General features: G+C 37.1%; 1 protein-coding gene across 1 annotated transcript in view; it reads right to left on the bottom strand.

The window, feature by feature from the left end:
• Positions 1–11,826, bottom strand: part of CDH6 (cadherin 6) — a 176,218-nt gene extending 164,392 nt beyond the window's left edge. The window contains exon 1 of the mRNA XM_043976765.1: positions 11,738–11,826. The gene's annotated coding sequence lies outside the window, so the exon portion shown is untranslated. The remainder of the gene's footprint in view (positions 1–11,737) is intronic.
• Between the last annotated feature and the right edge of the window lie 303 nt (positions 11,827–12,129).

The raw sequence follows: 12,129 nt of genomic DNA, 5'->3' as shown, positions 1-12,129 counted from the left end.
ATGAAAATACAGGCTATAGTTTCTTTATTAATGAAACTCACATTTTATATAGCTCTGTATGGTTACAGAGGGCTTTCACATACATTATCTACTTTGATCTTCCTAACAACCCTATGAAGTAAGTAGTACCAATATTATTATTCCAGGTTTATATAAATGAATCTGAGAACTTGATGACTTGTCCAAATTCCAGCTCTGAAATGATAGAGGCAAGGTTCAAAGCCAGAACTCTGAGAGCTGCCCTTGCCTACTTTTGAAACTTAATCCCATATAAACAAAACACATATGTATTTATTTAAAATTCTTACTCTGCTTTATATATGTTTATATTTATATATAAATGCTATATAAACACAGACATATGCACATAAACATATCTAACTATCTATCTACCTGTCTATCTACAGGGTTTCCCAAAAGTCTTAAGGTAGTTTCAAACAATTAAAACTTGAAACTACACTAAGATTTTTGACATCTTGCATCTAGATCTGCATATACATATATATGTGTATACACACACACACACACACACACACACACACATATATACAATACCTGTGTGTGGGGGAGGGGGTTCCTAAACTAGAATCTGTAGAAAGACTTCAAGGGGTCTATGAACATGGATGAGAAAATAAATTACATCTATATTTAAGTATAATTATTTTCCTTTACAATCTTATACATTTGTATTATTCTGAGAAGCTGTCCAGAGGCTTTATCAGACTGCCACTGATGTTATGGCACAAAGAAAGGTAAAAAACCCTTCATATATTTGTTTCCATGTATTTGAATATATATCTACATATATGCTCACCCCATCTGATTTTTGCTCCTCAAATAATTTCATTATAAATGGTTTTAATGAAAATAAAAGCTCAAATGAAAGACAGAAAATTCATTTAAAGGCAGAGGCAATTACATTTTATTTAAAGTTAGCCAAGATTCATTAGCAAGCATAGCAACCCTACTAGAAAAGAAGAAAAATCACACCAGAAAGAATAGCATGCAGTTTACTTTTGAATCCCGAAAAGCAAAATCTATTGGAAAAATGTAAACTTAGAGGCCTACCCCATTTCCAGATGCAAATTTAGAATTAAAAAATCAAAATGACAGACTGCTGCTAATCCTTCTTAGGAAGACATAAATTGTTAATCAAGCTTCAGGCAACATTGTTTAATACTGAGTTTAATAAAAAATCTGCCTAAAGGAGGAAGAGAGTTGGTATCCGGAATCTGAGGACTGGGTATCCCCAACAGCATCTTTATACCCTCAGGCTTTCAGGGCACCATTGATATGGTCTCCTTTGAAACAGGACCCTTTTTAAAGGATTCTGAATTATTAAATATGATGTTATTAGAATAAAGAATATAACAAGCCAGATTTTTCACTGGAAATGAATGGATTTGAACAGAAAATAAAGTTGGAGAAATGTTTATCTAAGATACTATCTTGTTGTCCAAAACTGGTATAGCATCTTTTGAAAATCAGCTTGTTAGAATAATGGTGTCTAGCTCAAATGCTTTCAGCTAATCATTCTGGTGACAGAGGAGCTATGTTATAATAAAGTTACCTCTTTATTTTCAGTAGAATTTATCTGTCCCATAAAATTACTTACACTTATTCCCGAAAGACTCTTATTGTGCAGAAATTCCTATAATGAACCTTCCAAAAATTCTTCCTGAAAATCATTCCAGGGAGCAGTTACTTGTCAGTCAGCTAAGCAGAATGGGGAAGTAATTGTTTGACAAGCAAAGCATTTCTTTAAGGTTTTGTACATCCACAACTTCTCATTAGTATCCAGACTGTTCAGTTTAACATGCAGCACCGATCTTCAGTGTTTTGAAACCTTTCTTCATGATGTCATGGATATTACTGCATATTTCTTAATTATCATCAAGGGCCATCAGTTGAGCTGTAGTGTTCTGTGATTGGTTTTTCTCATCAGCCATGATAATCAGATTGTCACACAGAATGCAAACAATTAAAAAACCTATTCTAATGAAATAATAAATGGGAGCACATACATATGCTAAATGAACACTATCAGCTTCTTGGGGGTACAATGAAAAGTTTCTTGCTCATTGCTACCTAATTAACCTACCTTTTGTCTGTTTCGATGATTCTCTCTAAATCTCTATTTTATATCAAAATCTTACTCTAAGATGCTGGGGTACACTTGATGTAGGTGTTAACTTTGTTAAAGTAGCTATCAACCTTTTTTGAGGGGAAAGTCAGCTCCTTTCTTTTCCCCTGATAACCAATATAGATCCTGCCACTGAGCCTATCAGCAAAAATTTTAGCCAACCCTTTGAGGTGTTGCACACTGCCTGGGACACAAAAAGTGCTTAATAGATTCTTGCTGAATTGAATGGAAATGAGTTTACTGGAGTATTTCGGGGAGGGGGGGGAAGCAAACAAGTTGCTAAACAGTTAATCTTGAGCAGGAGATTCTGAGAATGCAACCCCACAAGTAAATGGGAAAAAGGAACAATAGGAACTCAATGGGAATCCTCATCATGTCACTTTCTCTGATCCATTTCAAAGATGGAATCCAGTCTGTTGGCCTGAACGTGAACATGACCACATTGTTTTTTCTAAATGCAGAAGTTTTTTCACGTTTTGTGTGCTTCCAAAACATTTTTGTATTTTCAGGCTTGTGACCGACTTCTCCTAGAGGGCACTACAGATTAAGTAATTTCTTCAGCTCTTTTTGTCAAGGACTACCCCCTTAGTGATCTCTTCCTGAGAAAAAGGCAAATGAGGGAGTCAAGAAGAGAGGAAACCAGCTGTAGCATTGATTTTCATCATATTTCCTACCTTACTGAATCCCTTCTCTTCTATATCCTGACAAAAATCCTAATTCCTCTTAAGTGAGTGGTTGTGAGATAAGAGCAATAACTGGGAAATGCTGCTGCTCAACTTTGTTCAATTAGGATTCAGCATGGTAATTTACTGGATAGGTTATATTGTAGCACTCTAAATTTGTGATAAGCAGAATCTTACCGTTTGATGGTGACTAGTGAAATGAGAACCTGTTGCTAAGGGAAGCTCAGAATCAAACACAGCAGAAGTTACGTATGGCGGTGGATTAATGAACCAAACTAAACAAAACAAGCCCTGCAAAAAACAGCTCAAAATGGATGATCATTTTATTTTTTGACTGACATATACAAAAAAAGCAGGATTGTGAGCCTTTTAAAAATAAAATGGAAAGACATTTTTAGGAATTGAAACAGACATCTTTGAAATGCCTTGTTCAACTAGTGCAGAAATCATATTCTTTTCAAGTTAAGGATGCCCCTTTCTGCTACATGGGTAAAACTGAGCTGAGGTAATCAGATATGGCCTCCTCGTCTGCTGCTGAACATCCATCAACCAACCAGGTACTCAAATTAATGTCATATGAACTTGGAGAAAATTAGGCACAGCATAACTTCAGAATTCTTGCTGATATAGTCAAAAGGTTTTCCTTGATGTACAAGTACAAGTTTCTCTTTACAAGAGGTATAATAAAGGGGACAGTAGGTGAACAGCTTTTGACTAATGTGGTTTTTGGTCTGCTGACTTAAAAGGCATAGTCATTCTTAACTCTATTGAGGTCCAAAAAAGAGAATCCAACACCAAGATCAATTACTTTTCTATGGAAAATTATTCACCTTAATAAAACTACAATAACAATAACTAGGTCATTTTTTTTTGCTATTTGTCTAGAGTTCTTATGCTCTAGTAATAAAAGAGATATAGATAAGGTGACCATATTTTCTTTTCCAAATATCTAGAATCTGGTTTGATGAAAGATTAGGGTATTGAAAGGTTTTATTTAAAGTAGTAGTAGTAGTAGTAGTAGTAGTAGTAGTAGTAGTAGTAGTAGTAGTAGTAGTAGTAGTAATAATAATAATACCTGTATGGCTTTAAGCTTTGCAAAGTACCTTACAAATACTATCTTAATTTATACTCATAACAACCCTGGGAGAAAGGTGTTATCATTATACCCATTTTACAGCTAGGGAAAGTGAGGTAGACAGAGGTTAAGTGACTTTTCCAGGGTCATATGACCAGTCCATGTCTAAGGCTGTATTTGAATGCAGATCTTCCTGACTCCAGTCTAGTGTTCCATCCACTACTCCACAGCTCTACTCTTATGCTACAGCAAAAAACAAACAAACAAACAAACAAAACACCACTTGGATTTAGTCAGAGGACCTGGTTTCCAATCTCAGTTCTATTATTTACAGTTGGTATGATCTGGATCATTTACTTTGTCTCTCTAATGCTAAGTCTACTCATATGTAAAATGATGAGGTTGAACTAATTGACCTCCAAGGTCACCTTTTACTCTAGATGGATGATCCTATGAAGGTCCTGAAAAATTAGAGACAAATATGCAGTTTCCACAGATTACAGGAAGCTTCCTTTTCTTTCCTACTTGGTGGGTAACTGAAATATACCCAGTTTAAGATACTGTAGCTGAAAATCACAGATGAAAAACCCAAACCTCCTTTTAGCTCTCAGTTTCAACAGTTTCCCTTTCTGCAACAGTTAGACACTCATACATACACACAACACACCTACCTACCGCCCCCCAACACACACATAATTGCTAGAAATTCAGTTATGTTTCCTAGCTTGCATTTTAATTACTCTTGTTTCCATAATCTAATATTACTAATAAAAACAATGAACTATTTTTAGCAATAAAAAGGGAAAAAAGAAAAAGAACAGAAAAAGACATGGATAAACTCCTCAGAAAACTTTGGGCAAGTCCAGCACTGTTTATTTTTAAAATATAAAACAAAGAGACTGAAACAATTTACCTCTTCATTTCCTTTCCAAATACAGAATTCTCTATATATTTCAAAAAAAAATGCATAATCAGAATCTAGAGAATAGAGAGGTTTCTACATGATCATTTTAATAGTGAAACCTTTAGAAAGACAGAGAAGCATAAAGGAAGGTGCCTTACCTGCAATAGTTGCCAAATCAGCATTAGGTAATAAATAGTTTTATGACTTTTCTTTGTTTTCAACCAATCAGTCAAGAAGCATTTGTTAATTCTAAGCAGCTTCTTAAGGCTTTGGAGATCTATTATTCTCCTACTATATATGTTAAGTACTCTGTTAGGTATTGAGGAAACAAGAAAAAAATGACACAGGCCCTACCCTCAAAGAATGTCTGTCTTTTGAAGGATAATCCCCCTCCCTGCCCCCCACCCCCCACATAAGTACACAAAAGTTATACACACAGAGACACTCACAAAGTGAATACAGGGAAAACACAGTTCCGGTATTTTACTTTGTTTTCAACACTGTGACATATTAGTGTGTTTTGGTATAATACTTTATGATGGAAAGAATTGCAGTTTATGTACATATTGAACTTTGATGCCAACTACATACTAAGTAAATGACCATGATGTTGTTATGAAAGAAAAAAATGTCTTTTCACTTATCAGGGTAGAAACAATATAAAACTTTACCTAATAATGACCATCAGGTAAAAAGTACACTGAGAGAGCCCAGAGATAAGTCTTGAAAGGATCCAGTGAGCCTGAGATGCCCACAGGTGGATAAGAATCATAGCTATCCAGAGGGAAACTAAAGTTATTTAATTTCTTTAAATTCATTGTCCCTCCTCCATAAATTTTTCTCTTGCAATTGAAATCTTTTGATGGATTCCTAGGTCACTGAAATTGCCTTTATGGCCAAACAAAGCACTCAGATGTCCACAACACTCCCTCTGCTAACAAAGCCTTGAAAATAGATTTTTCAAAATTGAAAAACCTGTAAGAAGTCTACTTGGCCTCAAAAATCTGCCTCCTCCTTGACAAAATGTTATTAGTTCAACCTCCTGCATTCCCATTTATCCTCCCAGGTCATCCATTGGTCCTTCTGTGGCTAGACTCAGGCAAGCATTAATATTAACCACTTCCACAGAGTTCCCCAACAATGCCTTAAATCTAAAGGACTTAAGTTTATCCTTGATTTTTTTTAGTCTCTGGCCTCTTTGGCCACCATCTATCATTAAGGCTGCTCTAACACATAACACTATATTTAGTATTAGTTGAAATATTGTTACTAACATATTTTACCACAGTATACTATTTGTAGATTTCCCTGTTTTCTGTTGGCATATTTGTGTTTATCACTATTGTCCAAGAAGATGAGCCTCTTTAGAAGATGGGTCTCTTTAGTTTACTTTGGTGTGGAAAGGAAGATAGTGGCAAACAATGGTGAGCAAATTATTTTAGACTTGTGTTGATAACATTCATGACTGTTAATTATTATGAATAAGTTAATCTTTTTTAAACAGTTAAGTAGGGGAACTCTATCCAAGGCTCTACATTTTGGAACTAACTGCAATATTTGCTTTCTGATAAGAATTCAAATCACCTTCTTGGGAGCCAATCTGTGAGCTGATCCCTGAATGCAAAGATTTCATTCCACTTCTAATTCCTTGAAACACACAGTGAGTCCCCTTCAGGCAGAGACTACCATCTTAAAATATGCATGTCATGGTAGACAAGGGCTACATGGTAATCATGCATATGAACCTGCATTTCTTATGATAGGAAACAATAATTCCACATATGGAAAAATGTCAAATCTGAATCTCTGTTTCTATTTTCAATTTGCCCTTGAACATTTTTCTCCCTCTTTCCATTTCACTCACTTTTTACTAATCCATGGACAACTCAACTAAGCTATATTTCTTTTGTGGTTTTCAATTTCTGTTGACATGTGAACCAATTGACTTTGTTATAGGAACAGCATTTAGGTTAAGATAATTCAAAACCCTCCATAGAAGAAGGCCATGTGTTATTTCATTCATAGGTTGTACTCTTTGACAAGAGTTCCATGTATCATTAGGAGGAGACTGAGGCACATGCTGCTTTATCAATACTGCAAATAAAATTTAATAGTAACATACTAGTTATAAACTCTTCTGCTTATAAGTCTCATCAAGATGGAATGATAAATCCAGAAACAGGTACCACAAAATCAGTGGAAAGAGAGTAAATAGGTTAAGCTAACTGAAATGACATCTAAATATAGAGGGATAAAAGTATCCAGGATCTGTTGTACACTTGTTATGGTCTAAAAATTGCTTGTGTCACAAAAGGGCATTACCACTTCATTAAATTGTCTTTGTGAGTTCTTCAGATAAATTCCTAGGTAGTTCAAGTCAAGTTAGGTTTTTTGCCTGAAGTATTTAGTTTATTGAATCATTTCTCTGCCATTCTTTGGCTTCAGGAACTCATCCTTAATGTATTTTTTGGTATTGGCCAAGGGTACATTTTACCCTGTTGGAAGATCAGTCATTCTTTTCCGCCTTCCTACATGGTTGCTTAAAGGGTCATAAAAACTATCCACCTCAAGAAATAATGATGGTGCCTGACACAGAAGGTCTTGGAGGTCCTTTCATAACTTACTGTAAGGGAGAACTGGGATGGATAAAGAGACAGAAACATAGTGATATGGACATTTTAAAATACTGTAGCCTATTTAGTTTTCAGAAGAATGAAAACCCAACAAAATATTGTATACCAAATTTTAAGAAAGCACCTTAACTCCTCTCCTCTCCGAAAATCTTCAAATAAAAGTCATCCCTCCCAATATTTTTATATTTCTTTTCTCCAAAATTATTAGAATTGTGTAACAAAAATAAGATTGATAGATAATTCCTTGTTTTTTTAATACTCTTCTTTCAGTAACTCCATTGTTAGCACAATATTCCAATTCTTTATATTTATGATGGCTTATTCACAATTTTTAAGCCAGAAAGGGTTTGATTATCTGCTTTTTTTCCACCTTTTTGTGAAGCAAATAAGGTAGGCTCAGTAGACACTGGCTAAGCTGAAACACCATTAAGAAATGCAATTCAGACTGAGTCATTTTTTTCCATTTTTATAAGCCAGACCCTAATTCTTACAGACCCCAAATAATGGGCTGCCATGACTAAGCAAGGAACATGAGGTAACTAGCTTCTGCCGGATGTTATCTCATTTGGAACACATTTCAAACTTTAGAACAGATTTTTAAATTGGAAGTCGAGCCCTGCATAGTATCAGCAGAAGAGACTGATTCACCACATAGAACTTATCTAACTCCAAGTGCCAGGGAATGCTTTTTAAAAGATTTGGGTACCCAAAAAGCATCACAATAAAGCAAAACTATGTACCAAAACAGACAATCCCCACTGGTGACATGCACATCTAAAAGTCTATTGGTCTCTTTTTAACAAATACTTATATGAATGGGTATTTCTTTAAATCAGAAGCCACTAAATCAGCAGAAGTGGAGAAGTTCTATACATTTCTGAAAGGGTAATTATGTTCCCACAACTTTTCTCAGAGCCATGGTCTTTATATTATCCTTCTTGAATCATAACAGTAATGTCATTGTACCACAGGGAATGGATTTTTAAAAAAATGTAAATCAGACTTAATTATTAATGAGGATATAAGAGTTGTGCAACAAGAAGTACATTCTTGGCAAGGTCCAAAAAAATGAAATCTCAGTTTATCGTTTTCAATGAACGTGAACATGTAGCTACTGATTTCATTTAAATACATGTGAAAGTCTCATTGTGTTTAAACCTTTAACCAGAGACATGGAAAAACAAAATAAACACTTTGAGGTTCTCCAATTGGAGACATCTACAGAAATAATAAAGATGATAGGCCACTTTATAAACATACAAGTCAGACTATTCTGGACAGGCATTTTCCCCCCTTCCTTTTTAAATAGAGAAGCTGATGCTATGTTTTCAAAACTTCAGACAGCAAAAGCCCTCCTGCAACTGTAATGCTGAGAGAAATGCACAGGATGACCCACTAGAGGTCCCTTCCACCCAAAAAAGTTTCTATAATTAAAAGAAAACCACTACATCTATCCGATGAGGAGGAAACAAATGACTGCAGAGCAACTAGGACCCAGGAGCGGGCTCCACACCTTTCATGTCTTAAGGAAGGGAAGGTGCCCCTCATGAAAACACTTGGCCATTTTCCATCCAAGTTAACCATACTATTGCTCAATTTGAAAATCAGAACTTTTTGTCAAGTACAACATACTAGTTGAAACATTTCTAGCAAAGAGGACATACTATCTGGCACTGGGCTTTGGTCTGTTACTATGCTTTCAATCCTCGCTATTTCAAATATATCTGAAACAATATTTTCAAAAGATATTTTCTCCTTAAAGGGAATATTGCCTCTAAGAGTAAGTTTATACTTTCAGAGCTGATGGAAGTGGTGGGTGGATGAGAGAAGGTGTATATTTTTGATAGTAAGCAACATGGAAAATGATGATTTTTGTTTTTCTATTTTATCTTTTCAGAGTTAGAATCCAGAAATGTAACTGCAATGAATTAATGCAAAAACTAAATATCTAGAGGGATTGCAAAGTCCCTACAGGGATTCTTACATGCCAATTCCTTATAATGGCTGCAAAAGATAATTGCAGAAAACTACAGTAGAACTGAATCATTGCCATTTTCCTTGAAAAATATGTTGCTGCCTCTTAGAGTTTTCTTTAAAAAAAAAAAGGTTTCTTCTTTTGCTCCAAAAATATCAAAAATAAATAAAAATAGGTAGAAACATGTATTATGTACCTTTTTTCTCTCTCTCCCACCCCAAATGCTCCCCCAACTAGTTAAAATCTACAAGTGTAAAGAAAGTGATACAAACGTAAATGCTTTTTTTTTTTCTAGTACACGGCTGGATTCTTTTTAAGACTCCTGAGCAAAAGGATTTCTCCATTGAAAATCCCGCCTGTAGTACAAACTTCACCCTCTTTATGACAAAATGAAGACATCTGATTGATTATATTCCATGTATCCTCCCTTCACAATGTAACTTGTTGACTTAATTTTCTTTAAAATAGCAAAGCCAGCATGCCCAGGGATAAGAACACTCTTACACTTTGGATCGAGGCATTCAGGAAGAATAAACTATATACACACATATATGTATGCATGTATGTAGAGGCACTTAGATTCCCATGCTAACCTTTTTAGGTAAAGCCAACCTGCCAAAAGGAAAGAAAATAAAACAGACCCAGATACTACTTATTATGGTTTGAAGATTGTTTTTGATGTTATTAATGCAAGGGAAATGCTATCTTAAAGTTACATTTTTCTTCTTTCCTTTTCCCAATGCATGGAGTGAAACTTGCAACCCTTTTATAGTACTGGAAAAGATTATAAACATAATGTGTATGTCTATACATGACACAGTCACATGTGTACAAGACTGTTCCTACCCTATTTTTGATTTATATACATATTCTTTTTCACACTCCTCCCTTTCCTTCACCTTACCCCTAAATGAAAACTGAAGCCTTAGATAGCTACTTAAGTAGTCTGGTCATAGAATTTACTTTGAGAGTTGTAATAAAACTCTGTAGCATGAATATCATAATCAGATTCTCGGACAAAGGTTCATTCTTTAAATATCACCAGCAGATGTATGGGTATTCTGGGTATAATTCAGGTCATTAAACTTCTTGATCCTTGAATGTCACCTAGAGTTTCTTAGTTGAACATATACTTTCACTTACAAAGAACTGCATTTAACTCCCCATAAAATATGGATTTTATTGCAGCAATGACAACACTTTTCCCCCAACCCCCCCTTTACAGCATCTCTTATCGCCAGGTCACAAAACTCCTTACACAAGAATATCTAAATCCAAAATTAGATCCGTTTCTGTAACTGTAGCTATGTATACACTAAAACAAAACACGAAACACAAAATAAACCTACTTACCAGCTTACTATCACTTATTCCTGGAAATTAATGCATTTGGGACTAGGTGCAAGTATTCCGATTTTCTTCTGTCAGATACCTACAAAAGCTACACACACTTGCTCCGTTCCCTGTCCCGAGAACACATTGACACAGAGAAGACTTGGCGTCTCATCTGTCATCTTCAGTAACAGCTCCAGGGCTGCATAACCACCGCACAACTGACTTTTCCCTCTACTGTAGGTTCCATATGCAGAGAACTTCACTCTATATAATAGGGGGACTTTCCTCTCAAACTCAGCCCTCTTGCACTAGGTCCACGAGAAGACACTGTCCAAAAGGTGGATGCAACCGACTTCCTTCTCTTCTTGTCCCTAGCTATCTACTGACTGCTTGGAGCTAAAGTTTTCCTGCTCAGAAAGCATTCGTTACGTGCAAAAGGACCAGGAGCAAATTTGCACCTGCCAAAGCCTTGCCCCTACCCTGGGCGGTATAGAGAGGTGCCCAAGCCCGGTGCCTCTGTTCCCAAGGGCGCCGGCTGCCCGCACAACAGAGCTGCCAACTTTGCAAAATGACCCAGTGTCAGCCGCAGCTATAGGAGAAAGAGCAGAGACCAGTGAGCTACTGATGAAAGCAGCGAGCGCAACATTTGCCCTACACCAGTCTAGAGCCTGGAGGAAGTCCTTACCCGCACGCACCCAGCCCTCAGCCTCCTAGAGAAGCACACTGGCCAGTCCGCGGCCGCAGTGCCACTCTGCCTGGGAGTGAGCCCACCGCTCCCACGGGCTGCCTGGTGTCGCCACCTCCGGCGAAGCTACCGGCATGGAACTAAGGGTTTGACTCTTGGAGCATCACTTTTAACTCTGGCATGCATGCAGCGGAAGCTGAAGGAACCCTCTAGCGGATTGGTTTCCATTCAATGAAAAGGAAAACAAGGACAGAAACCACAGCCACAAGAGCAAAGAAAACACCCCAACAACACAAGAGATCACCTTAACCCTTTCCCCTAGTCACAAACACGAAAAGATTCTGCTACCGGTTTCTGCTGCTGCTGCTGCTGCTGCTGCAGCCGCTGCTCCAGCTGCTACTGCCCCCACTGCTTTCGCTGCTGCCGCCGTCGCCGCTGCTACCACTGCTGCCGCCTCTGCTCCTGGGGCTGCTGCTGCTCTGTTAGCCTACACAGTTCCCACTGCTTCCTGTTCAAACTGCAGCACTCAGTATGGGAAGGTGATGGGGCTTAGGGAAAGCAGGCTCTTCTGGGCACACATTGATTTGCAAGTGAATGGAGTGGGAGGGTGCAGAGAGAGGAGGACTTTGTTAAAGAACCTCTCTCACCCCCCCTCCCCGCCCACCCCCTCCTCATGACAGAATGACTCCCAGTGTT

This window comes from Dromiciops gliroides, chromosome 1, assembly GCF_019393635.1.
Source record: "Dromiciops gliroides isolate mDroGli1 chromosome 1, mDroGli1.pri, whole genome shotgun sequence".
Lineage (NCBI taxonomy): Eukaryota > Metazoa > Chordata > Mammalia > Microbiotheria > Microbiotheriidae > Dromiciops > Dromiciops gliroides.
This window is presented reverse-complemented; position numbering and strand designations above follow the sequence as displayed.